The following is a 14242-nucleotide window of genomic DNA, read 5'->3' on the forward strand; positions in this document are numbered from 1 at the left end:
AGTTGTCGTTTTATTTGTTTTTGGTTTTCTTGTTTGTTTTTTTTGTGCGTTGATTTTTTTTTAGTTTTTGTGTTCTTGTAATTGTTTGGTTTAAAATTTCGGTCCACCTTTGTTTTAATTCACTCTTTATGGATTATTACATTAATTAATTTCCATTTACTTTGTTGTTAACGATCACTGTCACTTGGTAGTGTCGTTTGGTGGATGTTTTAATTTTTCCACTAAAAATGTTGAGTTGTTGACCGCGCGAGTTCCGTTTATGTTTAACTTATTTTTCATTAAACTATTTTTTGGAGCTTTATGTGACGCGGCCCCTTGAGTTGGGCGCCAGTTAAATTGTTTGTAGTTCGGTGAATTAAAAAAATGAAAATTTTATTTTTTGATTTCACAACTTGGTGTTAAACCTTTATTTATTAAACGCAAAAATTACAAGACACTTTTGGTTTTTTCTTAAATACTTTTGTCAACCGTTCGCGGTCTCGGTCAAAATAGGACTGACTTCTTAATTCTAAACCTGATCCAAAGAACCTCGGCCATCAGTTGTGTTTAGATTAGAGGCTTAAGATGAAACTGTCGCATCTTATTGTGAAATTCGATTAAGCTGATCGATGCAATTTGGTGGGTACTTGAAACGCAAAAGGCGTAATTGATTGGGCTTCGGAGGGTAGCTGATGTTTACTTTTGATTTTGATTTGTTTATGGGGAACCGAGATCGCGCCTCAGAGCCAAAGACAAAGCCGAAGGCAAATGCAGAGTTTGAAAATATTGTTTATAAAATTCATAAGTGGAAAGCCATAAGTGACCTGGATTTATGGGTTGGATAATTGAGCCAAAGATCAAGCCAAAGGCAAATGCAGAGATTGAAAATATTGTTTATAAAAGCCATATGTGGCCTGTATTTAGGGGTTGGATAACTTCCATGCATTCATCTGATGGCGATACCGTAGCTCCCAAATAGCTGTCTAATAAGTCCTGTCTAATAAGTGACCTAAATAAAATTAAAAGTTATTAGCATATTTCTTGCAGCATAAACAATAATTCTTACTTGTGTTGGCGAAATGGCAAAACATACTTTGCTTAGTGCATTTAGTATAGGATCAATCGCGATTCTTTCTCTCCAAAAGTTCAACACATTAACATTTGCTTTCATTTAAGGGAGTTTTAGTGTTTCGATTTTTGTAAAAACATCCAACCATTCATCTGATGGCGATACCGTAGCTCCCAAATAGCTGTCTAATAAGTCGAACTCATTATTTTCCAACCGTTCTTCAATACTCATAGTATTAGCTGAAGTCGTTGAGATATTAAGTTTTGGGTTAATTGCTTTAAATTTTTTCCCACAAAACTTTTGAAAATTGTATAGCATTTTTCTTCTGAGTCGAGGAGAGAATTTGTTGAAATCTCGGGTCTAAGCATGCATCAAAACCCACATTTTATACAAGTTTTTCCGTTCGCAGTTCTATGCTTGTAATGAGAGTTTTGCCAATTTCAAAACTAATCGAATCTAAGCTATCTGACCGTGATTTTAAGATTTGGTTTGTAGTCAATTTACATGTGAGCCATAAAGCATAGAAATTGCCGCAGTGCAACTACTCTTCTTGAAACTTTACAATGATTTTTTGCAGTGGATTCATAATGCAAGTGTAGCTTACTACAAACTCCCACAACTTAGAGGTAGCGTCGAAATTTTCATCTTCCGTTTTATTTTCGATTGCTTCAATGTCATTCAATACGTCCTTTGCTTTGTTCAATCGGTCGATCATTTCATATGTTGATCCCCACCTTGTGGACCAATCCAATTGAGGCAATTTCATTTTAAGAAACTCAAATGCCTCACGATAACCATTTGATGGCTTACGAATGTATTTCGTCATGTTGCGACATTGAAGTAAATAGCTTTTAATGTATGCCTTTTTGGATCAACATCAAGTGCGCAAAGTTGTGCTGCACACCGGCATATTTGTATATTACCCACGTGCAATTCTTCTGAGGCCTCAAAATTCTCAATTTTTGTAGTGTAGTCAATGTTTTTATCCATTTCCTCTGTGCCTTCAAAATCAATATCAGAAATATAACTTTGTGTTAAATTTTTTTCGTTGCAGTGTTGCGGTTGCGGTTAAGCCGAGTTGCGCTATCTATTTTCAAAGACAGTAATGTTTTTGCATTTACTGCCATTTAGCTTAAAGCTTTTTCCGCTCTTTTCTGTAAGACCATGACAAATCGGATCTATTATATTTCGCATGTTTTCCGAATTTAAAACATTGAATGGTACGATTTCCTTTGTTACCAGTCCTATGTACGATCGAATTAATTGTTTTTTGTTAATTTTAACTTTATTTATTTATTTTCTGGATTGTGATATGTTTTCTGAACACATGGACTCCTCGTCTTAATCATCGATTTTTATTTTGTGCACTCCCACAATATGTTTGTTTAAATTAAATGTGCGATCTTTCTTTAAAGACCGATTGCATGATTTGCACTGCACAGTCGACCCATTGTCATCAAAATATTTGTTCAAGCATTGAACACTATTTTTTATAGAAATTCTTAAGTTAGAGTTTCAAGGGATCGGACCCATGGAAATATGAGATTAACAGCATAATCTAAAACAGATCCCCTGCAGCCTAACATAAATAACACAAAAATATTTGGTGCGCTTATCGCACTTGAGAAAGGGTCGCATAGCAGGTCAGCGTGGAGTGCGTTGACAAGTAGTTTTAAATAGATTTAAGATTCTCATGTATCGTACTTATAAGAGAACTTTACCAAATAAAATCAGTTTTCAACAGGAGCTCATTGGAGTAAGACCTATTTATTTAGGTCTCCTCTTAACAATATTTTAAAATATTATTTGTGTTCTTTCGTGAACCCATGTTTACTTCATTGCGCTCTTAAGACAATTAAATCAGTACATGCCCATGCCTACGAAAACAAAATGCAGCGGTAAAATTTGATATGCGGCAAAGCGTTTTGCAAATGCTACAGAGCCGATCGAAAACAGAGCAATAGCGGGAGCAAAAAAAAAATACTCTGATGTAGCATAGCATTTTCAATCACTGGTTTATAAGTTTCGCTTTGTAAGGAAATCGAAAAGTTTAGTAGTGAATTCTGATATTGTTCCCTCGCCTGCGGAATATAATGATTAGTCTAAGAGCACGAGTACAAGATAAAATATAAAAGATACGAAAAAAATTTAATTGTTGGCCCTAGTCTACAAAAGCTTAATCCTCTTTTACATCAATCCTCAGAGGCTGGGCTTACCTTTTCGTTTTTGCGGGTCGGGCGCGACTAGCTAATGCTCCTATATCGTACGATTGGTATCGTATCGTTTCCAGTATTGTTGAAAAACAGCTCTTAATTTGTTCAGAGCTGCGTCCGATACTTTCACGAATCGAATTTTCATGTGGGTCCACGAGCACTTGTGAGTCATTTGCGACCCCGTATATGGATCGTAAATGCGCAGGAAGTCTGCAGCCAGATAGTGCGGTCATCCATACGCTGCTTTAATTGCAAGCCTCGTCTGATGACTCAAATAATAGGAGATTTAGATAGAATTCGTGCCTATGTGGTGTTGATTTTGGTGGTCCTATTGATACGACATTAGAAATTCGTGGTAGGCCACCCTATAAGTCCTACATTGCCTTATTTGTTTCTTGCGCAGTTTATTAAGACGCAATTTCCGACCTTTCAACTGATTCCATTTTGTTGGCTTTTCAAAGGTTCGTTGGTAGCCGAGGATGTCCGCAGATAGTGCACTGCGACAACTCGACGAACTTCGTCGGAGAGAGTCGCCACTTCGTGAAGCTTCGTCAAAAAATCGAGGACGAGGTCGACACGGTCACACAATACGCATCAAGAAATCCCGGGCACCAAGCAGGCGGGCCGCTCATCGCCCCATTAGCACCGCTGCATGTCTCGTCAATAAAACAAACGTTTTGGTAGGGATGGTCCCGGGAGTACGTCTTGGTCCCACAGGCGCGGTCGAAGTGGCAGAACAAGGAGGACGACATCCGGACGGGCGAGCTGGTCCTGATCGCAGAGGATTAATCGCTGCCAAAACGTTTACTTAATTGACGAGACAAGCCGCCATCGCCGCAAGCACGTTAGGCCCTGCTGGTCCAGGGCCCGCGGTGCTGGTGGGGCGATGAACGGCCCTTCTGTCAACAGGTGCCCGAGAGTAGGCGCCTCGCCGTCGCTTGGGTCCTGACTTAGAGCCCCCCAGAATACACTCCCCCAGGGGAGTGTACGATCTGCGGACATCCTTGGCGCCCAAAGAACATTTAAAAGGCCAACAAAAAGGAATCATTTGAAAGGTCGGAAACTACTTCTAAATGAACTGCCTTGGACGCAAAAGAAACAAATATTGCAATATAGGACCTATAGGGTGGCCTACCACGAATTTTCAATGTCGTATCAACAGGGTCACAAAAATCAACACCACATATGGAGAATGGGCGAAGAGCACGAATTCTATCTAAGGGTAAGTCTCCCATGATTTGAGTCATCAGACGAAGCTTGCATTTAAAGCCGCGTTTACGATCCATATGCGTTGTCGCAAAAGACTCACAAGTGCTCGTGAACCCACTTGAAAATTCGACTCGTGCAAGTATCGGACGTAGTTTTGAACAAATTCAGAGCGTTTTGTCAACAATACTGGAAACTTGGCATCGTACGATAAAGGAGCATTAGCTAGTCGTCCATCAACCCGCAACAACGAAAAGGTAAGCCCAGCCTCTGATAATTCGTGTAGAAAGGGATTTAGCTTTTGTAGACTAGGGCTAGCAATTAAATTTTTCTGGATATTTTCTATTTCATCTGGATACTCGTGCTCTTGGACTATTTCGACTATTTTCTTAAAGGCTTCATTATATTCAACAGGTGAGGGAATAATATCGGAATTCACTACTAATATCTTCGATTTCCTTATAAAGCGGAAAATATAAACGAATACTCACAGCAGTTTTTTGACTCGGAAAGTGCGGGTCGAAGAAAGCGGACGTGCCGCGCGGGCGCTCCCCAGAGACGCGCCCAAGTGGCGCAGAATCTGGAAAAGGAGTGGGTAAATGGGTGACCGGACAGCTGGGGACGGACTCACCTGCCGAGCGATCCATAACACTTCCTGGATAGTTCACTAGATGGCCTCCGTGAAGATTCGGATAGCCGCCAACCGCCGAGGTAAGAGGCGCGAAGAGAGCTTTCTCTTATTCTCTCTCTTTGCGACACCTTTCTCCGAGTTGTAGCAAACGTGGCTGCCCCCACCAAAATTGCGCAGGTCATGGCAGCTGATCGTAACCAGCTGGCGGGCAGTGTTGGGTAACGCCCTAACAGTGTCTGCCGGTAGAGGGCGCTAGACCCGGATCAAGGGCACCAGGGCTGCCGAACGTCGCAATGACGCGACTACAGGAGCCCGCTAGAGGTCGCCAGCGACCCAAGGCAAAGGAAAAGGGTAGCATACCTTTCAGGGCTGCTCCCTCAGGTCCTTTGACCAACATAAAGCGGAAGGGGCTAGAAAACTCTGGCCTGCCATGAGGTGACAAAGGTCATGGAGCTGACCAACTGCCAACCCCTCCGCTATGGCGGTTCACCCACAAAAGGGGCTCTGGCGACCGAGCAGGAGCGGTATAACTCCCATCGGTCCCGCCAGGAGGAAATTCCAGGCGCACCGATGGAAGGCAGTGCTGAAACCCCCAAACCACAGCATGCATTAGCCATGCTCTATCCACTTTCCCCATCCCCCCAACCCCCCTATCGAAGAAGGCTAGCGCTCAGCTGAGCCGGAGAAAAAACCCTCGCAGCGTCTGTCCCACATTGGGCGGCTGCGAGGTCTGCGTCTGTACCAAAGTGGTCGGTAGCTTAGACACCTGGCAGCAGGTATAAAATGCGCAACCCCCCCAATTTTGGAATGTCGTCGAAAAACGAAATTACTCCAGGTGGCAGCCACAGAAGTGGAAATCCACCCGAGGGAGAGACCACGGCTAGGGCAAGGATTCTGGAGGCCCTAAACAACATCCCAATCATACCTGACAAGGCGGTGCCTCACTTGGCCGCCCTGGAAAGGAACACTACAAGTGCAGAAGAGCTAAAGAGTGCCAAAACGGGTGACCCGTTCAAAAAGAGCAACAAAATGCGGCGCTCGCCGCTATTCGCGCCACAGACTGGCAGCTCAGCCGGCACTGGCAGCCCAGCAGCGGTAGAGAAGGAAACGCCAAAGAGGCCACGGGAGATGCTTAGACCGGACAAGGACCAGAGGGCGGCTCCCCCGAAGAAAAATAAGGCTGGCAGCCCACCGGCAAAAAGCGAAGAATGCCTGACGGAGCTGGGCACGATAGTGAACGAGCTCCTATCGTGGGTCACAGAAAAAAATAAGAGGCATATTTCCGCAATGCAAAGGAGCCTGATAACCAGATTGAAGGACATCCACTCCATTCTGGTCGGAAGTGTTCCGGAGGAGCATGCGCGACCCGCCATCATGCCCAAGCCAGTGTGCCCCAGATGCGAGAGGGCCGGCATCGATACCGCGGAGAAGGAGCAGCAGACCCTTCCGACGGGGGTCTGGACCCAGGACCAGGCTGTGCAGACCGGCAGCATCCCTAACAGCACGGGCCCCAAGAGTGCACACCGGGACTCGGGGGCCAAAGTAGCAACGGCCAACACGGCGGCAAGGCCCAAGCCAGCAGTTGCAAACCCGGCTGCCGACAAAGGAAGCGACGGCGAAGCAAGCAGGAGAACGTCTGAATGGACGAAGGCCAAGCCTAGAAATCCCGAGAGGAGACGAGCCAGACCCGACGCCATAGTAATCCAAGCAGCAGGCATGACGTACAGTCAGATCCTAAGCATGGTAACTCGCAGGGAGGACGGGAAGCTAGACGACCTTGGCCCTTGCGTCAAGAAAGTGAGGAAGACAGCCAAGGGCAAACTGCTACTGGAATTGGCCAGGAAGAAGGAGAGCTCCACACAGGCCCTCAAAGGTTGCATCGAGGAGGTCCTAGGGAGCAAGGCAGAGGTGCGGGCGTACTCGGAGGAGACCAAGGAGTCACTCGTCGAGCTAAGAGGACTCGACGCACTAGCTACTTTAGAGGACATCATCGGGGCTATCGCGCAGCAGGCAGCGGTGGACCAAGGCGTCTTAAAAGTAAAGAAGCTGAGAAGCAGTTATGGCGAGTCGCAGACCGCTATCGTGGCTTTCCCCGCGAGCCTTGCCAAGGCCATCATTGCTGTGGGCAAGGTGAAGGTTGGGTGGACAGTATGCCATATGAGGGAAAAGGAGGCCGTGGCTCGCTGCTACAGGTGTCTTGGGATGGGGCACATCGCAAGCGCTTGCAAGAGCTCGAAGGACAGAAGCGGCTGTTGCTTCCGCTGCGGAGACTCGGACCACAGGGCGGCCACCTGCAAAAAGGACCCTCGATGCTTCTCGTGCGAAGATAAGGGCCGGAAGGATGTGAGGCATCAGACTGGAAGCAGAAGTTGCCCCATGTCAGCGAAAGGAGGTGGACCTAGGACGACAGGATGTTAGTGCTTCAGCTGAACCTGAACCACTGTAGGGCGGCCCAAGATGTGCTGTCGCAGACGGCGAGGGAGACGAAGGCGGACATAGCGCTCCTAAGCGAGCCCCATAGGACTGGCTCAGACAACCGCTGGGCAGTTGACCTATCGGGGAAGGCCGCCATCTGGAGCTGCGGCGCAACCGGCGCGACAATGCACTCAGTGCATAGTGCGGAGGGATTTGTAAGGGCTCGGATAGGTGGGGCATGGCTGTACAGCTTCTACATGGCACCTAGCCTAACCACCATTGAGTTTGAGCGCATGATGGACTGCCTAGGAAATGACATCAGAGGCCGTTCTGACGTCCTTGTAGCAGGGGACTTCAACGCATGGGCGCAGGACTGGGGCTGCCCGAGGACGAATGCGAGAGGGAGAGTGGTCAGAGAAACCTTTGCCTCACTCGATCTCGTCCTGCTGAACGAAGGAAACCAGCACACCTTCAGCAGAGCCGGAACAGGATCCATCATTGACCTGACGTTCGCGAGCCCCTCGCTAGCGACGGGCGCTAACTGGAGGATAAGCGGCAGCTTTACGGCAAGCGACCACGAAGCAATATTGTGCTCAATTGGTAGCCCTCAAGAACGACCGAGGGAACCGAACAGAGGGAACCAAGGCTACAGAGTCGGTACGCTCCAGGCGAGGAACTTCACCGAGGCAGCACGTGACATCGGCAACGTCCCACCAAGCGGAGCCAACGAAATGGCTGACACCCTTGCAGCTAAGCTTGAGGCAGCGTGCATGGCGAGCATGCAGCGGAGAAGCCGCTACCGCAGAAACCACGCTCCTGTTTACTGGTGGAGCGAGGAGATTGGCTCCATCCGAGCTGAGTGCGTGAGAGCAAGGAGGCTTATGCAGCGAGCGAGAGGCAGCGACGCCTTTGAGGAGCGGCATCAAGCCTTCAAGGACCGGCGCAAAGCATTGAAGGTGGCCATCCGAGATAGTAAAAGGAAATGCTTCCTGGAGTTGTGTGACTCAGCGGAGGAAAATCCATGGGGCAACGCGTACCGGATAGTGGTGAAGAGGCTGCGCGCAGGAAACCAGTCCCCCACGGACCCGAACGTGCTAAGGACCATAGTGCAAGCACTGTTTCCAGCCGGCAACCAGGTCACCCAGCTTCCCACCCCCCCAGCAGACAATGAAGCGACTGAGGAGGTAACGGAAGAGGAAGTACTGGCCATAGGGAGAGGCCTGGCCCCGAACAAAGCACCCGGCCCGGACTCGGTTCCTAACCGAGCCCTGAAGCTGGCTCTAGCTCTGCAGCCGGGCAGCTTTGCGGAGCTCTACAATAAATGTATCCGCGAAGGCACTTTTCCCACCAGGTGGAAGGTACAGAAGCTCCTGCTGCTCCTCAAACCAGGGAAACCAAGGGAGGAGGCGTCGTCCTATAGGCCAATCTGCCTGCTGGACACAACGGGCAAGGTCTTCGAGAGGGTGATCGCGGCGAGGCTCGAAGCTGCCATAGAGGAGGCGGGAGGGCTGTCCCCCAAGCAGTATGGGTTCCGGAAGGGAAGGTCAACGGTGGATGCCATAGCAGAGGTGGTCGGCATTGCTCGCAACGCAATAGCGGGAACCAGGTGGAAAGGTGGCTTCAAGCAATACTGCCTGATAGTCACCCTGGACATCAGGAACGCCTTCAACACGGCGGACTGGAGCAAAACACTGGCATCCCTAAGGCGGTTCAACGTTCCCAGTGCCATAATGAACGTTGTCAGTAGCTACTTTAGCTGCAGAGTGCTACTGGTCGACACGGACATGGGCACGGAGTCCTACAACGTTACGGCGGGTGTGCCCCAAGGATCGGTCCTAGGACCGCTGCTGTGGAACGCCATGTACGACGGAATCCTGAGGCTGCAGCTCCCAGCGGGATGCGACGTCGTCGGCTTCGCAGACGACGTAGCGTTGGTGATAGTGGCCAAGCACAGGGAGGAAGCGGAGAGAGCGGCGAACAAGGCTATGGAGACAATGGAGTTGTGGCTCCAAAATGCCGGTCTAAGCCTAGCCCCGCAAAAGACCGAAGCGGTGCTGGTCAGCAGCCGCAAGGTGCTGGAAACGGCGACAATCCGGGTTGGTGGTATGGCCATAACCTCCCAGCGGGCCATAAAGTACCTGGGCGTGATGATCGACGCCCGGCTCTCCTTCCGCGAGCACCTTGATTATATCCAGGGCAAGGCTGCAGCCACTACCAGAGCCCTTGCCAGGATCCTTCTAAACACCAGAGGCCCCAAGCAGAACAGGAGAAGGCTCCTCGTGAGCGTTGCCTCGGCGCAAATTTTGTATGCAGCACCCATCTGGGCTGAGGCGATGAATACGCCCAGCTACAGGAGAGGGGTAGATGCAGTGTACAGGCTGGGTGCTATAAGAGTCGCGTCCGGCTTCAGGACAGTCTCCGACGACGCCATTCTGGTCATTGCGGGGATGGTCCCGCTGAAGGAGCGCGCTCGTGAGCTCAAGGAGGGTGCCGGCGGCACCCCCAATACAGCTGCAAAGGAGGACGCCAAGGAGAGTTCGCTCACAGCCTGGCAGGATTGCTGGGACGCGTCGACGAAGGGACGATGGACACACACCCTCATTCCTAACCTTAGAAGGTGGGTGCTGCGAAGCCACGGGCAGGTCGACTTTTACCTGACCCAGGTCCTGAGTGGACATGGCTGCTTCCGGCAATACCTGAAGCGTTTTGGCCACACGGAGGATGACTGGTGCCCGGAGTGCGGGAGTTCGATAATCGAGGACGCCAGGCACGTTGTCTTTGAGTGCCGCCGGTTTGCACGAGAGCGCCACCGACTGGAGACGACGGCGGGCCGATCAATCCACCCGGGAAACCTAGTGGAGGTAATGCTGGAGAACCAGATGCTGTGGGACGCAGTAGCAACTTTTGCTGCAGCTTTAATGCAGAGGCTCAGGAGCATCGAGCAGGAGAGGCGGTAGGGTGGAGAGTTGGGGCCTGTGGCGGGCGAAGCAATGCCTAGCGGTCGTCCCGCCCGCTCTCAAGCCCTTACTATCCATCATCCATAAACAACCACCTTCCCCCTGGATGGGGGGAAAGGTGGTTGTTTACAACATAAACAACCATTTAAACATTTACATAAACAACCACCTGGATGGGAACGAATCCAATGAAGAGTTACTTCTGAATCCGACCAAAATACACTTCGTTCGATCGGAACTTTTATTAGAGGCTTTATCTTGCGGCAGAGATCTGCGAGAAGGTGAGCGGCACCTTCTTTGTCTTTGCGGCGCTACTTTGGACTTTGCCGTCACCAATGAAACTTTAATACCTTCTGCAGATTTGCAACGAATATAGACGCAGGCTCCATAGGCTCTCATCGATGCGTCAGAAAAGGCATGAATTTGAATCGGTGACATCGGCTCGGTAAGCACGAATCTCGGAATTGAGATGTTTTCTATTGACTGTTTGATTTGACTCATTGAGTAAAGGGATTAATAAGCCAAGGGGGTCAAACAGCTTCGATGTCACCGAAAGGATGTTCCGCTTGGTGGCCTTTTTGCCCATGACTGAAACATCAATTTCAAATTTAAATACATCTTCATTAGGAACCCAAGCGATTCCTAATGCTTTAGTCAGTTCTGAGTCCGAAAGTGTTATTGGTTTAACCGTGCTCTCCGATGCAGTAACTTCAGGCGAGTTTGTAAACCACTTGCTTAATTTAAACCCAGCTTTTTGAAGAACCTGAGTTACTTCAGACTTAATTGTCTTTAGCTCCTCAATGCAACCAGCACCCGTTAACGTGTCGTCGACGTAAAAGTCGGACCCAATAACTTCGGCAGCTCGAGGGATTGTATTTTTCACAGATTCACTCAACCTCTTCAAACACCTTATGGCCAGGAATGGCTGGCGCAGTGCCATATGTAACGATGTTGAGCTTGCACAGTTTCAAGGACTCTGATGGGTCTTTCCTCCACACTATCAGAGCGAATTTGTTCAGCCGGAACCGAGGAAGAGTTGAATACAACTGTTCCTGGATGGTAGGACCAACCATCAACATATCGTTAAGGCACTTATGTGTTGATGTCTTACAAGACGCATCAAACACGACTCGTAATTTGGTCGATGTGCTTTGAGGCCATAAGACACACTGATGGGGTATGACGTAGTGTGGAGTAGCAAGAACACCATCGCTTGTAGGGGACATATGACCTAAGGATTCGTATTCTACCATAAATTCCACATACATTTTCTTTAAATTCGGATCTCGAGATAATCTTCTCTAGAGCGACAAAAAACGGCGTTTGGCTATCTCGAACGAGTTTCCCAAAACGCTTGGATCCGACTTCAAATCGACCTGAAGGCAGTACAACTGTATTTTTCTGATAATGTTCCTCACATAACTCTTGTTCAGGTGACAAAGCTCAGGTGGGATGGTTTGGACCATGTTTTATTTGGCCAACGGACAACAGTTCGAAAAATGACTCAGCTCCAATTAACATGTCTATCCGCTGAGGTTTGTAGAAATATGGGTTTGCTAAAGGCAAGTTCTTTGGTAGGTCCCAATATTTCACGTTCACTGACTGGTCAGGGTGATAACCCGAGATAGTTCTCAAAATCCAAAAGTCGAACGGAAACTCACTACCATTAATCGTTGACTTCACCACAGTGTGTATCTTTTTCTTAACCTGGGAATTAGCTTGACCAATTCCAAGCAAGTTGATACACGATTCCCTCCTACGGATCTGTAAGCCTTGAGCAAGTTCTTCAGTAATGAAGTTCATTTGTGACCCAGAGTCAAGTAGTGCTCGGGCCAATATGTGCTCGCCATTTTTAGTTCTAACGCTTACGATCGACGTCGCTTCATTTGTGACCCAGAGTCAAGTAGTGCTCGGGCCAATATGTGCTCGCCATTTTTAGTTCTAACGCTTACGATCGACGTCGCTAACAAAACCCTATCTAGAGATGACGCATGCAAAGCATGTGACGTAGAAGGGCCATCAAGATGTAGCGCTGGAGGAGGATGTTCATTTGGTGGTGGTAACGCCAAGTTATTTTCGGTCACAGTAAATCGGTGCAGAAGTTTGTAGTGCGATCTTGCACAAATTTGACACCTTGTCGATTAACACTTCGCAACCTTTTACACATTTCGCAGACAATTTAAACATAATGAGGCTGACTTGGGGGGGGGGGGGGGGGCTAACCTCGTGTCATGGTTTGTCACGCAGGGGGGGGGGGGGGTCAAAAAAGTCTGAAATTCGCGTCACGCAATATATGGACGGCCCCTAGTCAGCCGATCGTTATGAAGTTTGGTAGGTTGGATCAACTGACCAAGAATATAATCTGTACCAAGTTCCAGATTTCTATCTTCAAAAACACGAAAGTTGGGTCATTTCCAATCGTTCAGTTATATGGCAGCTATAGGATATAGTCGGCCGATCCTTATGAAATTTGACATGTCGTAATGGTTTGCCAAAAATAGCTTTCGTGTCAAATCTAACTCTTAAAACACCAAAGTTATACCTTTTCCGATCAATCAGTTATATGGCAGCTGTAGGATAAAGTCGGCCGATCCTTGTGAAATTTGGCATGTCGTAATGGTTTGTATAGCTCTCGTGTCTCTAACACGAGACCCTTTGAACTCTCTAACTCTAAAAACACCAAAGTTATACCTTTTCCGATCCATCAGTTATATGGCAGCTATAGGATATAGTCGGCCGATCCGGCCCGTTCCGACTTATATACTGCGTGCAAAGGAAAGAAGGGTGTGTGCAAAGTTTCAAAACGATAGCTTCAAAACTGAGAGACTAGTTCGCGTAGAAACGGACAGACAGACGGACATGCTCATATCAACTCAGGAGGTGATCCTGATCAAGAATATATATGCTTTAAAGGGTCGGAGATGTCTCCTTCACTGCGTTGCACACTTTTGGACAAAATTATAATTCCTAGTATAGGTATAATACCAATAATAGTATAATTATAATACCAAGGCACTATAAGGTTTTTGACCTGTTTTTGTGGCATTAATAAATAACTCGGTCAGTTTTGGAGATATCGACATGAAACTTTACCAATCGTTATTATTTGATCCTAGGCACATATAGTACGAAAATCGTTCGGATCAGAACACAATGTCCTATAGCTCCCATAGGAACGATTTGGTAAAAATAAAGATAAATTAAATGATGAAATTAAATTTAAGGAGCTGATATTTGTTGCTATTTTAATACGATATAGCAATTTTGAACCAAATCGGACAACGCTTTCCCTGGTAACTGTCAGTTTAAAATACCGGATTTCAGTGTTCTTCCATACAAATACAAAAGTTGAAAAAGAAAAATTCCTTCATACAGTAGTATTAATCTTATTATTATTTTTATTTCATTTTCTTTAATATATCAATATTATCTAAAAAAAAAAAAGCTGGAATCGTTAAATTCGTCATCTTCGAGACAAACATTATTTTCGTATTCGTACGAAAGCATCTCAATTACCTCAATTGGAAGTAAAAGACTCTTTATTTTTTTATGCATCTCGATAAATTAAGGACGAAATAATTGGATCTTTTGTATCCATAGCTCTGTTGAACACATTAGCGATGGAATGTAATCGGTAGTGTTTTCTTAAATGGTGACGCCTGTCTGATTTATACAGCTTGTTTCAGGACTCAGACGCTTCTTCTCCAAAATAGCCGACTGAAAGCACTGCATTTTCCATTACTTCAATTAAAAACTGGTGGCTTTTTTTCAA

The sequence above is a fragment of the Drosophila bipectinata genome, chromosome 4, assembly GCF_030179905.1.
Source record: "Drosophila bipectinata strain 14024-0381.07 chromosome 4, DbipHiC1v2, whole genome shotgun sequence".
NCBI lineage: Eukaryota > Metazoa > Arthropoda > Insecta > Diptera > Drosophilidae > Drosophila > Drosophila bipectinata.